Consider the following 21,019-nt stretch of genomic DNA (forward strand, 5'->3'; position numbering starts at 1 on the left):
AAGCAGCAGAATGAAAGCACTGATGGACGATGACTCCCAGCAGTCACTCTCCTGCTAGCAATGGAAGAGCTCACTCTCCAGAAGCAGAGACTATTTCTCTAAGGATGTATTTCGGGGGGGAACGTACAGAAGAGAATCTTAGGGATAAGATGGATGATAGAGTACTTCCAATACAAGTTTTCAAGAAAATGTGTTTATACTGGATGTTCAAAAACACACTCAGTTTGCACAATGTTTAAAAGCACAAATGTAAGGCTTGACTAAACAAATTGTCAGACAGAAGTAAGCAACCTTAATTTGATTAAAGAAACGAAGTTCTTTTGGCCAGGAAAAAAAAAATCAAAATTGTGAATTCCAGATTCCTTCAAATATAGACTGATGTCTGTTGTAAGGACAAATTGGACCTTTGGACCTGTAGTGTCACTGAGAACTAGACAAGACTTGCAAAAGAGTATGATGAAGGCACTCCAATATACAATCTTGTCCCTATAAATAAGAGAGAATGAAGATACTGAGTTAAGGACCAGAATGGGTACTTGCCTTTATTTTTACTCCTGCAAACTCTACCCCTAGAAAGCAATGTCTTCTAATGTAAGGAACATTATGGGTAAGGCAGAGATCTTTGGGGCTTCATTTCCAATGAAAAGACATATTTTAAGCTGTGTTTTACTTTTATTAGATTTTTACATAAGCAGAGAATGTTCAGCTTATAAGCCACTTAAGTATCAAGAACAATTAATAGCAGTGGTGAAACAAAAGTAAAATTATTTGATAGGACAACTTTTCATAACTAAGGGATCCTTAGGACATGTAGGATGGAGAGACATTCATCAGAGGGAGTTCAGCATGTCTTTTGTCCCCTTTTCCTTCAGCTTCTAATTTCTCTTTAAAGAGAACTGCTTCCTCTGCACACACAAAAACTCAAGATGTATCCTTGTCTCCCCAGGAATCTGCAAGCACTAACTTTAGATACAGAGATTCTCACTGGTGATGGGGCAAACATTCCCTTCTTCATAAGTTTAGGCCTGATCCTGCAAAGACCAAACACATGCCTTGATTTCAATGGAACCAGTAAATTAAGCTGATCTTTGTAGAACTGAGACCTAAAATTGCATTTGGCTGTGAATATCTAGTATGTAAGCTGAACGTAAATATCACTGATTGATAAACCTACTTTCCAAGACCATCCCACATCTGGATGTTTTGCATTTAGAGATCTTCGCTATCACAAACTCTACCAAACTCAAAGGGAAGGTAACTATAGCAAGTAGCATCAAGGGCATTTTATACTTAATGAGACAATGACAAAGTAAACAAATCTGAAACTTTTCAAAACTACTGCTTTGTAAAATAAAAAACAACAGGTGATGTCATAGCCCTGGGCCTCTCAATGTTGATCATTTCCATTAAGACCATTTCTTCTCAATAGTCATGGTGTAATGAGCCTGCAACTATAATTAGCATAATCTGTTGAGGAATATGCAACTGAATTCCGGCACTGGGTTTTGACTAATTTCAAGCTGCAAAAATATTAGGACATCGCTGACATTACTGCAGGAAAATTTTTTCCTTTTAGAAATTCTTACGATAGACAGTGTCCAAGAACACAGAAAGACACCCAATTCAATCAGTACAAGAATGGTTAGCAACTACACCCTTGGCATATTTACATGTTCTAACAAATCAATGGATGAGGGAGGGAGTCAACTGATTCAGTCAGGCTATTTCCAAGCACTCTACCTCAAAGAACAGGTTCAAACTCTCAACCTGTATGGAGCAGATTAAGTCAGGAAACTCAAAACAGGGCAAAAGATGAGAGCTTAGACACCAGTGGAGTCTACAGTTAGAAGACGACCTCTTCTAGGAGGAGAGCTGAAGGTGTCTGATGGGCCAGAAATATTTATATTCTTTAGACCATGCTACTGCAATGGTGGAGATAAACAAAAACACATTCAAACCCCAACAGCCAGAACCGAAATAAGTGGGAGCAATCAATACAGATTTCACCCTGTGCTCCCAAACCTTGATGGTCAAGCCTTAAATACTGGTCAAATTGGCTGTCAAGAGCTAGGAGCATGCCTCAAGTCCTCAAAGGCCATCTGGCTACAACTGAGTCTCTTGAAACCAATCCAGAATCCTCCCGCTCCAACAAACAGATTCTACAAAATGGTAAGCCATACACTATCAGATGGACAAAAACCCAGAAAGTGTGAAAACTTGTTAAAATATTAGTTTATTAGTTCAGGCTAATGTTGAAGGTGAAGGCATGTTTTCAGAGAAAAACGAGAAACTTCAAAAATAAAAGCATGGTAGAGCATTTAGGCCTGGTCTACAATAACAAGGTAAGTCTATCTAAGTTATGCTATTTAAGTTACATAAGGTATGTAACTTAAGTCAACATAGCTTAGATCAACTTACAGCGGTGTCTATGTCACACTATGTCAACGGGAAACACTCTCCTGCCATCAACATAACTTCGGCCTCTCAGGGAGGTGGAGTACTGAAGGCGAGGGGAGAGAGCTCTCCCATCAACTTATCATGTTTTCACCAGACCTGCTAAATAGAACAAGAAGCAATAGGCTTAAATTGCAGCAAGGGCGGTTTAGGTTGGACATTCCTAACTGTCAGAGATGTTAAGCACTGGAATAAATTGCCTAGGGAGGTTGTGGAATCTCCATCATTGGGGATTTTTAAGAGCAGGTTAGACAAATACCTGTCAGGGATGGTCTAAATAATACTTAGTCCTGCCTTGAGTGCAGGGGACTGGACTAGATGACCTCTCGAGGTCCCTTCCAGTTATATGATTCTATGAAATCGATGCCTGCTGCATTGATTGCAGCAGTGCTGATTTAGCTCATAGTGAAGACAAGCCCTTATCCTTAATGGCTTTGAGGGAAAACCTGACAGCATGATGTTCCGTGGCAGATTGAAATGCAAGATAAATTAGGCAACAACAGTTTAAACTTTACAACAGGAGCACACAGGTTTGTATTCTTTAATTAAAAGTTAGCTGAAAGAAAAGTTAAAGAAAAAAATATTGGTTTTTAAACAACTGTGTACGTTTTTACCATCTAAGTAAATTTTAGAATAAACCCACTTTCCTCTTAATAGTCACAAGCAGAATTCAAGGTTTCATGTTTCTCCTACAACAGTCGAGAACATAAAACATTCTAGAGCAGCACAGGCATATCAGCTCTCTGAGCTGTTTGTATATTACTGGTATATTATTCCTACAACTCTTGTATGAGAAAGACAATTCTGATAAAAAATTATTAAAATTAGTAAGAAAATAAATAAAACAGTGATACAAATTCTGAAACTCTCTCAGTCAAGCCTTACAGCTAACGAGTGTTGAACACCCAGCTATCAGCTGATGGACTAAATATGCTACCTAGTCCACCAATGTAGAAGGCGCTAGAGTTTATGAACACAATTCCAAGATCTACAAGCCATGTGATTGCACAATGGTAATTATGCAGCAGTGTTACCCTTAAAAACCTACAGAATCAAATTTTAGAGTTCACATATTTTAAACTCCTTGGAAAAGGATATTTTTGTTTTGCAATTTTTTAAAGATACTCTTAATTCTAAATGCTGTTTTAAAAAGAGACATTTGTGGTCCTAAAGACACCAATCTGTCCCATTTAATTGATAAAACAATGACGTTAACCTTAAACCTGAAGTAAAATTCAGAGTTTCTCTAACAGTCAACAACAGAATTTCGGGGAGGATGCCCTCCTGCAAATATCGAACCAACTGCCAGATTTTATTAGATGATACCATATTCCTAGACTTAAAGATCAAAGAAATTCAAGACAGTCCAAACATACACACACATTATATGTCAAAAGACAGACTTCCCGATAAGTTTTAATAGGTTGTGACTACAGAAGTAAAACTGTTTGGTACACTGGTGCCCCACTCCCTCACACACACAGAGCAGTGTCTGTATATGTTCTTTTTTAGTTACACGATTTAAAAAGATAACACTACATAAATTCTTTTACATTCATATAATGGTTGATTTGTGTACAGAAGAATTGACCAATATTAAAATGGTTAATTCAACGTAATATTTACAACTTACATAGTCCTTTGCACACATTAGTCTTCAATAATCCTCTGAGGATATTATCATTTTACACATTTAGAAATTACAGCAGAGTTTAAATGGTTTACCAAAGGCCATACAATGCGTGGCAAAACCAAGAGTAAAATCCTGGCCCCACTGAAATTAAGGCAAAACTCCCACTGACTTAAATGGAAGCCAACATTTCACTCTAGGATAATAATTTGTGCTCATTCTTCTAAACCATGCTGCCTGTCCAACAACATGCATTCTGTATGGGACTGTATATGAATATATTGTTCTATGTGGATTATTAAAACAAACTTACAATTAAATTTTAATTCTTGTTAACAGAATTCTTACCTCAACAGGGTGATTCAGATTCCAGACAAGATTAAAGAGCTAGCTACCTATGAGAAACTGTCTCATACACCTCCACCAATTTACAGTTTAGAATAGATTAAGCAAATTAGGAATTCCAGCTTTTACACTAAAAGGTGTTATTCAGCAGTTTCTATTTATTTTACACGGATTTATTTTCTGTATGCTGTGACAAGGAAAACATTTTAGGTCTGGGAGGTCTCTTCAAAACATAGGTCCTGATCTTGCAAAGACTCATCATGCACATGAGTAACTTTATGTAGTGTGAGTAGTCCCACTGAGGCCAATGGAGTACAGTTTCCAGGATAAGGAACTTAGTTTATAGATGAAGAGATGACTATTTCAGCCACTTTTTTTTGGGGGGGGGGGGGGGCGCGCAAAGTGGGGTTAATGGGATGAGGTGTTTAATCTTATATATGACAGTATATTTATTTGTTAACTCCATCTTCTTGAATAACAAGTAAAACATAACAATGAATCACATATCTCCCCGCTATAAAACATTATGAAGAAAACATGCTATTCAGTACTCTTAAGACATTTAAGTTTTAATTATAATTCTTTACTCTACCTTGTTCTAAATTTAGTTTGTGTGCTGTAACTCCATCATAAGATAATTTTCTGTATATTCCCCAGTCCCAGGTGCACTCTCTCTTAAAAGGGCTAGCCACTTTCTGAAACTCACATGCCCACATTCCAAGAGCTGTGTTCTGTACAGTTATTAGTCACAGACTAGCTCCCTTAAAGAAGAGGATCAATTTTTAGATCAACAATACCAATTTCTTTAATGACAGGATATTAAAGCCATGCTATTTCAGCAAGTCTCAGAAAGTTTGAGGAACCACAGCTGTTTTTTCTAAATACAAAAGTACACAAATTTCCACTCTGTTGTTATGGCCAGTCACTGCTAATTCTTGTTTGCACCTGACCATGGACTCTAGGCTTCACAGAACTGAGGCTGAGTAGAATAGGAACAGTAAAAGCAGTGAAGCTCCTACCTTTCCTGTTTTTGCATCACCCCTAAATGTTTTTCTGTTTTGAGTCTTGTGATATTCTTTCTTCCTGCTTCTCATACACTCAGAGAGAATAACAGACCGATCAGGATTAATGAAGGTGACCAAACCAGAAGGTAGGAACAGTACAGTAGCCAAACAAATTTACGTCAGGTTTTAATTCTGTGTTAGGTTTTCAAATTAACCTTCACTGTCAGTGTTAAGTTTAAATTTAAAGATAATTCAAAGTCCTCAAGGTAATGCTTTCCCCCACCACACACAAACCAAAAAGCAACTCTCTCAAGTGTTCAGAACTTACCAATAGTTGAAAATTGTTTTCTTTAGTAAAGATAAATGCCACGAGGTGTCATGGTACACCATACATGTTTTAATGAACAGAGGGAAAGCGTTTCTGATAACAGGCTTTGGAAGGTTCATCAACTGCCCTGTAACTGGGAAGGAAGAAGAGAAGAAAAAATAATCTTAATTTTAAGAAATGTAAAAGTCAGTAAGTTTTAAATCAGGTATTACACACTGTGACTTCCACGTTCTTACAGGCAACAATTAAAAAAAGCCAAGCCTGGAAGTTGTCTAATAAGTAAACTAAAAGTTATTAATTAATAATAGAAAGAATGCATATACTTTAAACTGGTATACCTGTTAAATCATTCAAAATACTAATATATTTACCATCTCATGAAGAGAAATATTCCTGAAAAATTACATAAAAAATGTCTAAAATCAGCTGCATAGGAAGCAAACTTTATTAAGTTGATTTTAAAATACTGATTATTCTAAAAATACTCATTCCGGTCTTAATTAAGGATTGTATACTATTAATAGATTACTAGATTAATAAATTAATGTGGTCAGCAGAACTCATCATCAAACAAATCCTGAATTCAATGCTTCCAAGCCCCTTTCAATACAGGAACTGAATCTTTATAATTTTAAAGAAGTGGCCTCTATGTTATATAGAAGTTCCTTCTATCTGAAGTGTGATGCACTGCCAAAGAAAGGTATTTAAAAAGACATTGATATTATAATAAAACAGAATACAGTTACTACAGTGATCAGGCAAAGGAAAAATCTACAGTACAAAAACCTCGCACTTCTAGCACTCAGAATTACAGTGAAGGAAGCTGCCTAATAATCTCAACAAACAATACGTCCCAAGGTAAGTACCGGTAATGTGAAAATTTTTAAAAATGTATTGTGAAGCATTTACTTTGGTGTTGTTATACTTTGCATTTCATTTACACCATCCATCCAAGCACCTCAATAGTCTTACCTAACATCTGCCCGCCCATGAGATCTCTCTAAAATGGAGATTTTGCGAAGGCAACTTAGTTGACAAAGATTAAAATGATCTGTTCAGTACAATACAGGAAGTCTGTAGGAGGCATGGGTTCTATTCCCAGACCTATTGAATCCTTCTTCCATTTAGACCAAATCACAGTTATAGGAAAGCACTGCACAAGGACACTAAATTAATTGTTGCCCTTTAGCAACCTGAGAACCTTCTGAAAAAATAGCAAGGATATGAAAAGAAGTACAACCAATACCTAACTGAACTTAAAGAAGCGGCTTTTTTTTTTTTTTTTACACCAACACAAAACTTAAACAAACACAAAAATTACTTAGCCAGAACCTCTGTATTCCACTTGATAACACTGCTGATACTTATGTCTGGATGGCATCCTCCCTCACAGCCCACTAATTAAATCAGTCTTTTGTGACATTAGAAGTTACCATGATCTATAAACCTCTTGACTTCAAAATGCTTCAGTGTGAGAATACAATGTAGAACACAATTTTCTACTTATTATTTCTCCTCTCATCCCCTCTCTCTGCATTCCCTTTGTACTTGCCTTCTAATTCATTTCCTCGTGTCCTCCCATCTCTATTCATTCCCCTCCCTTCTCTCCATATCCTTCCCTCACCCCCATGCCACAGGAATACTGCTTATATATAGCTCTCATCCTGCCACATCTCTGCTCCCTCAGACTGTAACCTATGTAGCAGAGACAGAACAACAGCTCCAACAGTGCTCACACCACTGGGGCTTGCATCACAGAGGAAAAAACAGAAATTAGCAAATAAAGCATCTGAAAAGCAGGATACCTTATAGGATGCTTGCGAAGTATGTCAAGCCCCCAAAAGCAGGTCAAAGAACAGCAAGCACCCTAGCAGCAATCTCAGCATTAGAGACTGTATCTCACCGGGTATTGCTCCTAAAGAGTGAGATCTCCTCACCCTTCTTATTGTTTTTTGGCTGTTTGGTTTAGTACACTCACTATGGGATGTCTGACAAAGTTTCCAAGCTCAATGTGAAAAGGGGTGGGTGAAAGAAAGAGGAAGAATTATGAGACATTAGAGAAGAGAAGTATGGAATTGAGAAGGCTTTTGCAGGAGACATGGGAGAAAAACAAAATGTAAAAGTTGAGGTAGAGAATTTAACATAAGTTAAGAAAGTTATAAGAAAGTCAAGGATGATAAAAGAGAAAACACTGCAGAATTAAATACACCATGTTTGGTGTTTTGTGGATGATCTGTTTTTGTTATTTATGGTAACTTATCATAGACAAATATCCCTTTCTATTTTTATTTTTTGGGGGGTGTATAAACCTAATCTAAACCCAATAACCTATCACAAAAAAAAAGGAAACGGAATGAAACCAAGAAGAATATGGTGATAGTAAGTTAAGATTTTTTTTAAAAATTGTAAATAGAAAACTGTTTGACAATACGTTACAAATAAACACAGTTCACAACCATTTCATTATTTAAAACATCAGGGGCATAGTTCTGAAGGGTGTGGCAGCACAAGTATTTTTCATCCAGGCTATCTGGTTTAGTCCCCAAATTAGCTGGTATTGGGAGAGCTTTTTCCCAAGTACCACACAGACACACACACACTAATCAATCCTCATGCTTCAGCCAGCCAGGGTCAGGAAGAAGTTTCTCCCCATGCTATAGTACTGCACAATTAAGATTTTGCATCTCCTCCTCAAGCATCTGATATCAAGCACCAAGAGCAGGTAATGGACGAAAGATCAACTGCCTATTCTGGTATGTTTTCCGGACTCTACATTGCTCAACTTGTGACAAAGAGAAGACTGGCTTGGATGGAACAAAGCAGATCATTTATATCCAAAGAGCTTTAGTAATAACATAAGAAAAAATTGTGAAAGGTAACTGGGTATGTGTGGAACTACTCTCAATTATAACTATTCCTCAGTATGTGAACCCCTGCTCAGTTTGCTAAGTACAGTCAGTAGCTAAATTCTTGGCACATATACCCTGCCATTCTAGTTACTAAGCATATTTCAGCACATACACCAGTGAGTAACTGTATGTGTAGAATATTTTAGACTTCTTTGCTGCCCCTAATCTGGAAACTCCCATCTCAACCTCATTATAAGAGTGAATTTTAGGTATACTAATTATTCATATTCATTATAATAAATGTATAAGATAATAAAATAATTGAACAGGAACAAACCCCATAATAATATGGGTACGGAGTGCAGGTATGCATATATTTAAAGGGAAACTTCAAGTACCTACTGTCACTCTGCAAGTACCTGTAACTTTTCAACTATCTACTGCACATATCTACAGACATATTGCCCATTCTTGTGCATGCATACACACACACACGTATAATCAAACTTCTACCATAAAGCAGACCATGGTTCCATCTAACTAGAATTCTGTCAGTGATCCCATCTTGTCAGCAAAGAATTCAAGAGTAATGAAAAATCCACACTTCAATTTAAAAAAACTAATGTTTCCTAAAGGCGTGCTTCGGTAAGAAAATTACAGCTGTAATTTCCTCTAACTATATTGTTGATGACTTTAAAGAAGAATGAAATACAAGCCTCTTACAGAAATATACCAAAAAGTGTTTGACAAACGAACCCAAAATTTCAGACTATTTTGCATTAATTAATTAATTAAGAATACACATGCTGCATGCTAATATAACACACCATCTATGGATTTGGAAGCCCTTTAAAGAGGTGGGTAAGCATTAGCATCCCCATTTTACAGATGGCCAAAGATATACATAGACATTATGTGACTCGCACACTGAGTCATTAGCGGAGGTGGGATCAGAACCCAAATCTCCCAATTGCTGTGCAGCCAGATACATCAAGGCAGCATCAGATAAGTAATTTAATACTTTGGGCTGTGGGAGTCAAAATTCCTCTCTCCCCTGCCCCAAGACTGATAGAACACCAGTGGCAATTAATACATTAGAAGGTCTGGGGAATCTAGTAGATTGGGAAATAAGAACTAGCCAAGACCACCAGAGAATATTCTTTTGATACAAACCCCCTAAAACAATGGTTCGTTAAAAAGTTAACTCCGGAAATATGTTCATGTCTATATCTTAATGTAAACAGCATGAAATATCACAGGCATCATTAAACAACCAGTATCATCACTGCACTCTAAGCAAAAATTATGCATCCCACAACTTTGTTAGGTCCTTTTTATTGTATCTGCAATTTACAGACAACCACACAGGACATTTTCCATCATCATTAATGAATTGTAAGATACATAAGTGTTAGAGACATACTGTACAAGTACACTGCACATTCAGAAAGTTTAAGGTAGGTCAGCAGTAAACTGACAACAAAATAAGAATGTTATATTAATCCTTTTGTGTAAAGTGTCAGAATTTTCTGCTGTAGTTTGTTGCCAGTAATGGACAGAAACTGCTGGCTCCAGGGAATTACAATGAACATAAGGAATATCCATTAGAACAGCAGGTAGCTGTTCAAAGATTTAAACTAAGCCCTCTCCTTACCCCTTTGTTTGCCCATTAAACTAAGCATGTAGGAGTAAGGAAAACCCATGTGAGTGCTTCACACCAGAGCAAGACAGTTCAAAATACATCATGGAGTGCTCTAGAGTAGCTAGTTAACACAGGCATAAATAGTCACTGAGAAAGAAGCCTTAGAAAAAGTTGGGCTGTTGCAAGAAATATTAACTAGGAACAAAAACGTGGATTGGATGGTAGTCTTCACCTGGCAGGACAGGAAACATTTTGTTAAAAAATGTAAGCATATGTATATAATAGATCAAAATGGGTGTTTTTAGGAGAAACTTCAACTGGGAAGAGAAGGCAAGGCAAAAATAGTTTCAAAATATACCCAATCCCACATCAATGCAACACCGTGCCAGAGCATGAATGAATATAGAAACGGTAAATAACAGACTAAAAACCTCTCTTTTTTTTTTTTTTTTGGGGGGGGGGGGAACTACTTGCCAATCTGGTTTTCCTCTAAGCTTTCCAATTATAAATGCCTCTTGCATAGAAGAACATATCCACTGCTGTACAACTGTCCCAGAAAAAACATAGACCATGGGGAGAAAGTGGCCCATTTTCTTTAGTCTCTAAGAATCATGTGTACAGGTTATATTTTCAAAAGTTCCACTTAATAAATGTATATCACCACATTAACAGAAGTTATATTATATGGCTTTTAAACTATGAAATTGTAATTTTCACTCTTGAAGTCTGTAAAATTTACTCTCAGTTTTGCATATAGCACTATAAAAATATAAAAACTTTATTTCCATCACTTACATGAAAACTAAATGTAAATGAAAGTGACTGGAATCTAAAAAGATGCTATTTTATTGCAATAGTGAGGCTAGAATCAGAAAAACAAAAAAAAAATATAATTTTCCATTTAAATTGCAATTAACCCATTAGTCTATCAAACCAAAACATAATTTTCAGGACTATGCGTATGAGAATTCCAGCAAATACAAATATAAATATTGTTATGTAGTTCCCAGCATGGTCCATGGGGCAATCTTCTCTATCAGCTTCTATTTTAGCGCCCAAAAACACCTCAAAGTGAGAATTCTTCACCACATGTTGAAAATGTTGTGACTAATAATACACTTCTCCTCCCATTTTTTCCATCACTAAAAGGATTTCAAAATAAAGAACTTGACAAACCATGGTTAAATTCCATTTCTTTGAATTCAAATCAGTAAAGCCAAATTTAATCCACAATCAAAAAACTTGCCATAAGAAGTGAATGCATCTTCTTTTAACTCTTGCAATAATAGTTATGATGATATACAATATACAAGAAAAAATTCAGTACAAGTAGAAAAAGTATCCAGTAACTGCAAGCTTCTTCTGTAAAATTACACCCTCATTTTTGTCCGTTTTTTAGGTCACCTAACCTTGTTCTTTCTTTCAATTACTGTTCTCTTCCCCCTTCTCTCCCCGCCATCCTCTCTTTAGAAAAAGTCCCTTTAAGGTAGGTAATTTAACAAAAATGGAACTAGACAGAAAATTTAAACATGTAATAAACATTTTGTTGAGGACAAGAACTGGGAGCTAGACCCATACTAAATTAACTAAATGTAAAAAATGATAGAAGGCAATTAATATGCATGTAAGAACTTCCGTACAGGTGTCTGCAATAGCACCCTTTGCAAAACACATATGCTAATTAGCATATCTTTAAACAATGCTGATAATAATCTTGTCCCTATAATCCATGCCAAATGAATCACTCAGATTGTAAAATAGAAAGCATATGGAAAGTCATTAAAAGTCTCTGTTAAACCTTTGTTTATATTTTCCTTGGCAGGTGTAAAAAATAAAATATTGTTCTAGTTATTTGGATTTCTTCAAAGTGTTCACTTAAACATTTTAACACAGGTTCTTTAATGGTGCATTAAGTATCAACATTTTTTTTTCCTATCAAAGAGATAAATCCTCCCACTAAAATCTGCTCCATTCTCTATTTGTCATCTGGGATTGAGTTATCAGACACTACTTGTATTACTTTGTGAAACTGTCACGTCTATTTACAGGGATACAAAGGCAATCCAATACTACAACCCCTTATTTTACAAGCACCTTCCAAAACACCTCTTCTCTCCCCCCTATTTTTACAAATACTTTGTTTTTTCAATGGGGTGGGAGAGGTTATGCAAAGTAGTTTTTCACCTTGACAGAAAACAATTTCAGTCACTTTTGCACTTGTTATAAGTATATTAAAAATCACCTACATCTCCAAAGAGGAGAGGCATTGTTTTTCAGGGGGTTTTTGTTTGTTTGTTTGTTTTTAAATAGGGTCACTTCCCCCATTTCAGCCTGCAATTAAAATGGAGGCAAGGCCAGGCGATCTGTGTCTGGCTTTAGGGGGAGACAATAACCCAAAACAGGCCTGGCTTTAAAAAGAGAAAGAGAGGGAGAGAGAGAGAGAAATACAACATGCTTCACCAGTATTATTACCTCATCCCTTTTTCCAAGCAGTTTTGAACCACACTCTTGACAAACTCTTGGTCCAACTTGCACAGATGCTGATTTTTTGGGGGTGGAAAGGTTTTTAATTCTGGAGCCAGAATTCAGGCTTGTTATTTGCAAGTGGAGCTGCTGTTAAAATGCCCCCTTGTCTCCTCTCCTCTCCCTTGAGCTGGGTGTTGACGCAGCAGAAATTACCAGCTGGAAAATTCCCCTTTTGGAGGTTACAGGGAGGGGGGGAAGAGGGAGGAGGGGGGACGAGTCATGGGGGAGGGGGGGTTAAACCCTGCCACTCACCTAGTTAACCCATCCACCCACACCAAGTCTGTCAGGCGTGCCAAAAGGGGCTCCATGCCCCTTCCACAAAGGGAACATTTCCCCCTTTCCTCCCCACCGAGTGTAGTGGGCTTAGCCCAGCGGCCCCCGGGGGCTCAGAGAGGTTCAGGGAGAGAGAAGAGTGTTTACCGGGCAGGGGAGACATTTGGGCTCAGACAAGCTCCCCACCGTCAGGACCCCCGCACTTGGAATCGCGGCACTGACACCCCCACCCCGCTGTTACCCCACTCCCGGGGGGGGGAGCAGCACTCCCCCGACCCAGCCAGGGAGGGGGTGTCCTCGGCAGCGTGTGAACCAGGCTTCCAGCACCACCCCCAGACGGCCCCCCTGTGCTGCCGGGTAACTGCCTCCCTCATCTCCTTGGGGGGCGGGGGGGGCGCCTCCGCCAGGCCAGCGCCGCCCACCCCCGAAGCGCCGCGCGACTCCCGTGCTCGCCCCCCCCCCGCCCCTGAGTGAAGTGGGGGCAGCTACCTCCCTAGCCAGCCCCCCCCACCCCGGACGACGAGCGGCTCGTCCTCCCCATCGCCCCGGGGGCGCCGGGCGCCCCACCAGACACCCCCCCTCCAGCGGGACGCGTCGCCGCGCTGCCCCGGGACCCCGCCGAGCCGGGGGGAGCGGCCAGTCCCCGGGGAGAGCCCGGAGCCCCCGGCCAGGCTGGGGAGGGCAGGTCGATGGGCGGGGGGGGGGCGCGAATCCCTCTCCCCTGAGGGGCCGGGAGAAGCGGAAAGAACGGGCTGGGGGGGGGCTCAGGCCCCCTCCCTTGACCGGGCCGGAGAGGAGTCCCACCGGCCCCTCTCCTCAGGGAAGGGGTCAGCGGGCAGCCGTGCCGAGCCCCCGGGGTGAGGGGGAGCCTGGCTGGGGGGGTCTCGCTTACCTGGGCCCCAGGCAGGGGAGCGGGGTCTCGGAGCGGCCGGAGCTTTGGCTCCTTCGGTCACTCAATGTCTCTCCTCACGGGTGGGGATGAGGGGGGGGAAGCTGGGGGGGGCGGGGCGCGCTCCCGCCGCTCCCCCTGGCGCGCGCTCCCAGGCGGCGGGCGCGCGGGCGCGGGCCCGAGACCGGTGAGGGCGGGGGCGTGGCCTGAGGGACTCGTGCGGCCTCCCCCCCCCCCCCCGCTACGCTCCCACTGGATGACGCCGGACACAGGCCTCCGTAAGCCCCGCCCCCTCGCCCCGCCTCCTCCCGGCTCCCGTGCGCCCGCGGATCCGGGGCGCCGCCAGCCACAGGCACTGCCGGACACCGGAAGTGAGGGCAGCGCGCTGAGCGTCATGGGAGGCACCCCCAGAAGGGGGTGGGGTGCGCGGTGGAGCGTTGGCCTTGCCGGGGGGCTGCCGGCCTCCCCCGAAGCCCCCCCTGGGCCGGGGCTCTTGAGGTGGCCCCTCGGGAGCAGCGCCTGGCCCGCAGCTGCCCCAGCCCCCGCAGCCAGGCCCAGCGCCCCTAGACACCCCCAGAGCGCCGGGGGGGCCTGGCGGGCTCCGCTGCCGGCCCCCGCGGCGGGTTCCTGGTAAAGGTCGGGATATTAGGGGTCGCGGGCTATTAGCGGGACGAGCTGGGTGAGGTTAGTATCTTTTATGGGATGACCTTCTGTGTGCGCCCCTCGGGAGATTCTGCAAGCTACTCTCTAAAGGGCCAGGGGGCCTGGCGGCGCCTTGGAGGCTAACCCATTTATTTGAGCATAAAGCATTACAGCTCACTTCCGCTCAGGAAAGCTTGTGCCCAAATAAATGGGTTAGCCTCCAAGGTGCCGCAAGTCCTCCTGTTCTTTTTGCGAATCCAGACTAACGCGGCTGCTGCTCTGAAAGCTACTCTCTGTACTTTATTCGGGGTGGTAGCTGTGTTAGTCTGTATCGGCAAAAACAAGGGGGAGTCCTTTAGTTACACATGAAGGAGGGACAGCTCTGATGAAGGATAAGCTGTTCCCCAAGAACAATACAACCATGCTCACTTCAGAGACCCCCTGCCTTCAATGGGATTGCAAGTGGGCAGCTGTGGGTTTAACAGAGATCATGGCAGGAAGTCAAGAGAATTGGATTCGATCACTTTGTCACAGTAAAATGGAGGTAATGCTTACTCGTTTATGTCGGATGCCTTGAGATCTGCAGCTGAAATACATTATATAAGTGCCAAGTATAACTGATAACAGGGCCAAATTTGGCCCTTTGAGGATAACGACCAAAAGATCAAAGAACTGGACTATATTTCATGGGAGTGAGCTAACAGATTTAGAGTATGCAGGACACCACACTTTTGAGATGGCTTTAACAGGCAAGACAATGGGTCTCTGAAGCCTGTGTTGTGCAGTTGTACTAGGGCACAATTTAGCCGGAAAGATGTAGAACCAAATATTCCAGGTATTTAAGTACATGCACTTACTGTGATTATGCACACAAATTGGGTAATTATGTATGCAAATAACTGGAAGTGGCCGTTTATGAGCAGTTATCTGATTTCTGTGTGTAACCTCAGCAACTGCACAGAATTGTGTGCCTAAGCTCTGAGAATCTGCTCCCTAATTTCCTTTTCCTCAAATCATGGTACATATAAGGTCACTTATTGAGATAGTGGGTCAAATGCAGCCCAGGAGTAAAGAGAATCTATTCCTCTGAAGTCAGTCAAATTACACCACTGCTCCTTACTTAAGTGCATTCCTAAAAGGATCTTTTGATCCCTAGTATGTTTTAAAGTGGATGAACAGTTGTTCCAGCATGTCTTTCTTCCTACTCCATCCCACCCCCCAAAAACCCAAACAATTTTATTTTAGATTAAAACCCAATGCAACTAATTAATGAAAATGAAATGTCTTCACTCCAGTATATTTTTCAATTACCTTTTCTTCTGTATTGCTAAAGGAGTCCAACTACCATTTTCCAGGAAAGAATTCCATTAAAATGCAAATGAACAGTTTGCAGTAGTTGTCTATGTATGCAGTGAAGGGCACAATTCTTAGTTTAAGGAATACAAAATTAAAAGTAATGGGCCTTATTTTTAGACCTCAGCCTCCTTTTATGTAAACCCAATCTTGTGCGTGTGCACATCGCTGCACATTCAGTTGAAATTCACCTGTGTGCAGGTGACAGAATTTTAACACACAAATCCCCATTGTCCATGTTAAATTATCTGATGGGTTTTACATGTGAACATATCCTCACATGTACATACAGATATTAGAATATTTCCACTGTGGTTGCAGCCGTTGAATGCTTTAAAGCTGAATCCTAGTGCCTACAATTACAGGTGCACAAGTGGAAGCTGGGTTGTGGGGGAGGAACACATTAAATCAGGCCATATAACTATAGCTAAGTATGTTTGTAACACTCTGTGTTATCGATAGGTAAACCACCCTATTATTCCTTTCCTGGTCTCTTCTCTTTCCAAGACTCCTCTGATTCCAGGCAGGAATTCCCCTATCACCCCTGGACTCCTTCAATTCCAAACATGCATGCCCTAGTTCTACCCCTACTCAGGATTTCTTCCTCCTCTCTTTGTTAGAGGAAAGTATTTATTTATTTAGTTGTGTGTGTCATGCTGGACTCACTCCCCCATGAGCTGCAGCAGCTGCAGACTGGGCACTGCCCTGGGGAATGCTTTCAAAGAGGGGGAGGGCGGAGAGAGGCTGAGTTTCCTGAAGCTGCAGAACACAAAGGGCTGGGGAAAGCTGGAAGGGTTTAATACACTTGAGCCTGTATTTTGCTGTGTAGAGATAGGTTTTTGTTTGTTTGCTTTCTTTTGATTAGCAGTTTGTATTGCAGTTTAAGTAGGTATGCAATTACACAATCTGTCCTCAGAAGAGGGGAAGCTGCTCCCCAGAAAGAAGGAAAGAACTGACAGTGGGAAAAGAAGAGAGAAGGAGAAAGGAAGGTAGAAAGGGAGGATGGTGTGGTTAGGGTGACCAGATAGCAAGTGTGAAAAACTGGGATGGGGAATGCGGGGGGTAATAGACTCCTATATAAGACAAAGCCCCAAATATCGGGATTGTCCCTATAAAAACAGGACATCTGGTCACCCTAGGTGTGGTCCAAGAGGTGTTTGCTGAATGAAGAGCACGTCACCTGGAAGCATGATCCAGAGTTTAATAGTGTGTAACATTGATGATATATGTCAAGGATTAAAGACCACGGGGTTTTCAGACTGAGTGTAACTCTTCTGTATCCCACCTTTCCAAGGCTGCCAAATCACAAAGCTCATAAATCCAGACCATATGCCCAGGGACGTTGAGGCTTGTATCTGCAGCCTTCGTTTTAGCACTGAAGAAGCATTTAGAAGTCACATTCTTGCGAGCAGTTCTCTTGTGATAAGGAATGTATGAACACTTTAATGCATTCATATTTGCATGCTTACTCTACATAGACAGTCATCATATGGGCATGTGCAAATGCTGAGCATCTATTCACAATAACTGTGTACACAAATTAGGCGCACACATTTTTGCACATAGTTTCTGGGAAACTGAGGTACAGGGCTACACGATTTGCCTGTTTTCACAGAATGATTCAGTTGCAGGTCCCATGAGTACTTCTCAAGTATCCTTACTCCCAGTCCCCTGCTCAGCTCTAGACACCTCTGTCCCCCTGTCTATCTATAAACCATAACAGACATTGCATTTGATAAATGCAAAGTAATTTCTTCTACCTCTGTAATTTTCCTAAATTCAGAATGAAGATGAAGACAAAATCCCAAGTGGCTGAATCACTCTTTTTCTCTGTGTTTTGTACCCTAAAATAGATGTCCAAAACCAAATAAGCATTCTGAGCTGACGAGCTTCTTTGTCAGAGTTCTCGTTTTCAAGAGGCCATTCTGACAGGGTTTTCCATGCACCCTACAAATGAATCCCAATCCTCAGACCCAATTCATTTCTGACCAGAGTGGGAAGAAAGCAATTTGACTGGGACCCATTACTGCCCAATGTGGTGGTTCTGGTTGCATGAAAATTCCAAGACTCTCACCTTTTTCAGCCAATTTCCCTCCAAACCTCTGATGTCACAAGTAAGGGTTAAAGGACCTATACTCCTGTCCATATTACACTGAATCAAAGGTCATCTGGTTTCTTTGTCAGGGGACCATAACGGAAAAAAGGGAGGTGATGTGCATCCCTGACCAAGTCATTTTAGGAGTAAACCACATTTAAACTGAGCTAATGAAAAAGTATTTGTCTCTTTCTCTCACGCACAGACATACTCCCAGCCTGTGCTTGCTTGGTGAGTGAGAATTCCTTCTCTAGTGGGAGTCAACATGTCGATTGTATTTTTTTTCCATGATGTGTAAGGAGGCATTCACTAGGTTGTGGGAGTAAACACATGGGGGAATTCTCCGTGAGCTAGCAAGGGCAAGTCACAATCCTACTAAATATGGTGAATGAAGATTACAAAAACCCCAGGAGAATAAAATTCCCTCTCTCCACCCCCATCTCTTCCCCCCCACACACACTTATTTTTTCTCATTACCATGCTCTGCTGTTTAACTGCTTGAAAGTTAAATCTATTTCTATTTGTGTTACTAAATGCACAATGTTGGTTTAGTTTTATTCTGTGCACTGAAGGGCAGAACTGGGGCAATATGTTGTTTTTTCATTATTAATCAAGGCACATCATTCGAGAGGAGCAGAAACACCAAGTATTCAAGTAGTGGGAAGCAACAGGAAATAGTCCTCAGGTTTGTAAAAACTCAAGGGGTGGGGAATGATGATCGTTTATAACATATTTAACCAGCCACATCCTACTGACCTCCTTCAGTGCAGTTCTTGAAAGGAACTGGCCTGACTCCGAAGATGTTTAATACTCCAAAAATACATTCCCCTCAAAATGTTGAATTTAGAGAGGGGCCCAAGCTGCAACATTCAGGTCCCACTGCAAATTCATCATAATCTGGAAGTGCTGAGCTCTAGGGTATTTGTTTGTGTCCATCTTTAGTTCAGACTGAGAAGCCAGTGGTCTTTTGTATGGATAACTTTGCTGTACCAACATAGTCTTCCTCTTACAGTCAATCATGTAAATGGTCTTTGCTTCCATTTTAAAAGCCATTTTGCATCAGGTTCACTTTCTATCTAATTTTATACGTTGGTGCACTGGGTGGGAGTATATTCTTTTAACAAGTTTCTCCTTTGATTGGGGTCAACTTCCCTCTAACACTGCGTTTTGGACTGGTAGGCTGACAATTTATCCTTTAATCAGATCTTTTCTTTTTGCAGGTCTTTATTTAAGATGGGCTCACTGTACATCGGAGAGAACAAGAGATGTGGGCTTTTCTTTTTCCTGGAGCCCAATAGTACAATGGTGACATGTTTAGAATAAATTTGATTTCTCCTTTCCCTCTCCACCCCTATGTCCGTCCCTTCATGCTTGCAAACTGTGATACAGTTTACAATGTCTCAGTTGCGCTGTCTCATTTTAGGATGGGCACCTTCATTGTCTTTTTCATTGTTATGAGATACAAACAGATAAATGCCCCTAACTAAATGCTAATATCTACATTATTAGAGAAATAGACTAGTTTTCCATTAAACGAAAGCCATTTTGCTACAATCTCTCAAACCAGTCCATTTGTATAGGAAGGACTCCACTGAGGGATCTCCCTGTTGTCTGCAAAGAAATCTTTCTGTTTTCTGTAGAAACCAAACAAATTGCAGAGCTTGTGTACAAGCCCTTTGTCTCACGCAGATTGCATAAATAGTGTACCAGTACAAGTAATATATCTACTTAAAAAATAGAAGCAGCAGTTAAACTATATATAACTCTACTAAAGAGGCTATGCAGTGTGGTTTTGGGTTTACTCAGACAATTTGGAGTTTGTACAACAATTGAGGCCACATTCTAGGCTCTAGTTATCTAGGTTAGATACTATGAGCCAAATTCTGCTCTCATCTGTGCACAATGACAGTTGAAATGTCAATGGGACTTGCACCATGTAACTGAGGACACAACATGGTCCCCTAAGATGCTTCAGTTATGTATGAATGAACTAAAAATTAAGCTCTCCTCATCAAATGCCTTCACCTCTCTGGAATGAGCGTAGACAGATCTCCTCATAATTCTAGTACTCCAGCAAATGAGATTACTCAGACTCTCCAGAAATTAGCCAGAGTGTGATCAATGCTTCAGGTCACATCTACTTACTGATCACATATCTGAAAAATGTTGATAGATGAACACACCTGAGCCAAACATTTCTCGAGAGGATTCAGTTGCTCTGCTCAGTGAATGAAGTCTTTTAAAAACAGTTTGGTGCAAACATTCCTGGTATAACTCCACTGACATCAATAAACTTCGCTATTGATGAATTTGGCCTATGTTCCCATGAAGTATACCTGCTCCAAGATCACGTGTCCCTTACCTCCACTGACCTGGATTTGCTACAGTGTCCCAAATTTCAGGACACTTTATCAGTGTCCCATAATAGCACAGGACGTGCAATTCAAAGTATTTGGTGCAGAGGTGTCTAAGTGCTTGTCATTGTAAAAAATGGGAAAAGTCATGACAAAAAATGCACTGAACCACAGGTTTGGTTTAAATAAATCAAAGTTGTTGCACATAATAGCTGAAAGTCAAACGAATGACCTTTATTTTACACTAAAAGTTGTTTAAAACCAGGTAATGATATTTAGCAAATAGTTTACCAACATTAAAATATATTCCAATGCACTGGGCACATTTAGAGCTAAATCTGTGTGGAATCATGCAGAAATAAATCTTGCTTAATTGGGGACTGGCTGGGGTGTAAAGATCATGATTTTTATGGAAAAAACCTATAAAACACAATTTTGTCAGGAAGTTTATGCCTATTAGTCATAGGCCCCACTCCTGCAAAGATTTATGCATGGGTCTAACTTTATGCATGTGAGTTGTCCCACTGAAATCAATAAGAATACTCTTATGTATAAGGGTCAGTACATATGTGAGTTTTCGAAGAACTGGGGCCTTCGCGATATCGCACAAAGTACTACCAACATCCTCAGCACCA

General features: G+C 41.0%; 1 protein-coding gene and 1 long non-coding RNA gene across 4 annotated transcripts in view; one reads left to right on the plus strand and one right to left on the minus strand.

The window, feature by feature from the left end:
• ZBTB46 (zinc finger and BTB domain containing 46) overlaps positions 1 to 14,029 on the minus strand; it is a 108,739-nt gene extending 94,710 nt beyond the window's left edge. For 2 of the 3 annotated variants that reach the window (XM_084645320.1, XM_084645318.1), the window contains exons 1-2: positions 13,944 to 14,029; positions 5,762 to 5,894 (exon numbers count right to left, since the gene is read on the minus strand). The gene's annotated coding sequence lies outside the window, so the exon portion shown is untranslated. Of the gene's footprint in view, positions 1 to 5,761; positions 5,895 to 12,724; positions 12,944 to 13,943 lie in introns of those variants that run through there. The other variant, XM_084645319.1, reaches the window with a different exon arrangement.
• A 251-nt stretch (positions 14,030 to 14,280) lies between these two features.
• On the plus strand, positions 14,281 to 20,608 carry LOC311529368. The gene is made up of 3 exons (XR_014713820.1): positions 14,281 to 14,624; positions 18,646 to 18,715; positions 19,251 to 20,608. It is a non-coding gene; the product is annotated as an uncharacterized lncRNA (long non-coding RNA).
• The last annotated feature ends 411 nt before the right edge of the window (positions 20,609 to 21,019 follow it).

This window comes from Lepidochelys olivacea (assembly GCF_965140295.1).
Source record: "Lepidochelys olivacea isolate rLepOli2 genome assembly, chromosome: 13".
NCBI lineage: Eukaryota > Metazoa > Chordata > Testudines > Cheloniidae > Lepidochelys > Lepidochelys olivacea.